Source organism: Lycorma delicatula, chromosome 1 (assembly GCF_047948215.1).
Source record: "Lycorma delicatula isolate Av1 chromosome 1, ASM4794821v1, whole genome shotgun sequence".
Classification (NCBI taxonomy): domain Eukaryota; kingdom Metazoa; phylum Arthropoda; class Insecta; order Hemiptera; family Fulgoridae; genus Lycorma; species Lycorma delicatula.
The window spans coordinates 196,240,578-196,243,315 of NC_134455.1; the positions used below are offsets into that span (position 1 = coordinate 196,240,578).

General features: G+C 40.2%; 1 non-coding gene across 1 annotated transcript; it reads right to left on the reverse strand.

Annotated features, from left to right (window-relative positions):
• Positions 1-2,181: 2,181 nt before the first annotated feature.
• Positions 2,182-2,285, reverse strand: LOC142318616 (U6 spliceosomal RNA). Its single transcript, XR_012754990.1, has one exon. It is a non-coding gene; the product is annotated as a U6 spliceosomal RNA (small nuclear RNA).
• Between the last annotated feature and the right edge of the window lie 453 nt (positions 2,286-2,738).

A 2,738-nucleotide genomic window follows, 5' to 3' on the forward strand; every position in this document is an offset into this window, starting at 1 on the left:
TTTAATAATCCAATTTCACTGACAGCCAAACTTGTAGCGAAGTCTGTTCACAAAACTGTTGTCATAATGAAAATTAAGAACATTTCACAGAAAATATTTTCGTATGCGAGATATTGTTAGAAAATTTTTTATTTTCGTAGGAATTGGTTACCCAGTCTGTCAGGGATACTTCTTTCCAGGTTTTCTACAGAATTTTCTATAGAAATTTTTTAGATATATTTCGCTATTATTCTTTTTCTGTTGCAAGTATTTAATCAAGAATATAGCTGAATTCACACCGAAAAGAAATGCTCATCATCGTTTTTATTTTTTTTTTCATAAACACAAAAATAACGTGACTAACCCGATTATTTTCTTTAGATTTCTGCACTTTTTATAATTCAAAGTTTTGCACCGTTTTTCAAGCACAAATGGAAAAGTGTTTTGCGTATTTTCAATCTTCCACGGATAGTTAGAAAACAATATAAAAGCCAGAAACCAGAAATTAGATCACATACATTCAGTAGCAAGCTAGGTAATATACGAAAGAACCACCAAACCAATTTTACGCAAACCGAAAGTATCACATCCTCCAACTATGAATAAATTGCCTCTATTGAATCAGTTTGGACACCTTCCAATGAAGAAGAGTAGCCAACAAACCGAAGATACGAAAGTTGTTAGACCCCGCCAATACTCCTTTACGGAACAACCGACCTATTAAAATTGTATGATTTATTTGGGATTGTTGTAGAAAAATCTGACTACAGTATGCGGATAGTAACCAGTGAACAGCTTCGGGTAATTTCAAAAGATGTAGATGTCTATAAGAAAATTATTGACTTGGTTCGAGGACAAGGCCTAATAGGACACAACTTCATAAAGAAGGTGAACGGGCGATCCGAGTGGTATTCAAACACTTACATTATTCAATTCCGATTAAGGAAGGACATCGAGAGCCATGGACAAAGGGTCCGAAGTATTGTTAACGCCAAATATCGAGTGAGGAAAGAGCCTCTGCCAACCTTATTTGTCAACCTTGAACCGCAGGGTAACAACAAGGAAATCGACCTAAAGTATATTGCGAACTGTAATCTCCGCTTTGAAACACCACTGAAGTCTCATGGAAAAGCACAATGCACACGATGTTAGTAGTATGAACATACAAAGAACAATTGCATGCGGCTATAAAGAAGTGTAAACTGTGCTAGTGGACACAGAACCACGGACTGTGCCAAGAAGGATAATACTACTCCGTTTTATCATTCGGATCATCCTGTAAATTATAAGGGATGTAAGGTGTTCAAGGATATCTTGGAACGGAATAAGAGGCAGAGAGTTAATTACGCGAGGAAAAATACTCCTTCAGGATCGCAAGTGGAAATATTTGACATCAGTAAAAGTAACTTTCCTTCTCTGAATTGGAGGTCTCAAGAAGACTCGAAAGGTCGTTCTTCTGATCTTCCCCGATCTTATGGCGCGGTTACAGATAGCCACGATTTTGGTGATTCTGATGGCAAAGATAAAATAGATAACATAGCAGCTAAGATTGAATTCTTGGCAAAAACAAATTGGTAGTCTGATAAGCCTACTGTCGAAAGTTATTACCAAGATTTGTTAATGGCGAGGTCTTCAAGAATTATGATCTGGAACGTCAACGGGCTAGTAAGTCGAAGTGAGAAATTGGGGGAAATGATAGTTACGGAATTTTTAGACATCATACTTATTTCTGAAACGCATTTTACTGACCGTAACTATTTCTGTGTTAGAGGTTACAGGGTCTACACCACTAATCATTCGGAGGGTAAAGCACATAGTGGTTAAGAACTATTCTGGTTAAGAACACTTTAAAGCATCATCATTTTATTTTCTGATGAGTCGGATGAACCTCATTTACGCGCGAAGTGTCGGGCTCACTAACAGGTTCCGCAATTTGTTATTAAGATTACGTATGTGTACCTACGCCCAACGGACTAAAAACCTCCTATATCACCGAACCCCCCCCCCCTGGAACCGGAACCGCAGTTAAGCATAACTCAGTCTCAGGGAATGTCTTTGAGCTCGGAAGATCCAGAGTTCTCGTGCGTCATCACCGTCGCCCATCCATGCAAGCGCGGACGCACGACGACTCGGCAGGAGGCTGTCCTGAACCCCCTCACTCGCCTGTCTTTGTCTTCTGTGTTTTACAATGCCTGCGTGCTTGAAGATGTAGAGTGCTTCACGTTTTTTCAAGTCATCCTTTCACTGGTCCATACTAGTCTTCTCTGTATCCTTCGAATTATCTGTATCTATGAGTCAACCCATAAGCCGACCTAGTTTCATATGACCTTAATTACTTCTTGGCGTTCCTAGTGTTCGTGTACAACTTATTTACTCACTCTAGTGAGGATTTTCCAAAAGAATCGCTCCACTGGTTCCTGATCTTTTCATTTAAGCTTCATACGTCTAAACTCCCTTGAAGTCCTCAACCGTTCATCGAAACCGACACACCTCAGCATGCCGGCCCTCGTGGCTGAGGCTGTCTACCGTTCCTACGCTAATATCCTCTACTTCTACCCTTCAAGTCCTTGTTGCGTAACATGTCAGTTGAAAATTCGTCCACTGCTCTCCAGAGATCAGGTGAGGCAAGCATGTGGGCAATCAGGTTGTTATGTGTTAAACTCACGATGCCGGATAATAGTATTATTAATACTATAGTAGTATTATTGGGAGCCAGCTGGAGCTGGCTCCCAATAAGACGGCGGTGTTGCCGATGATTG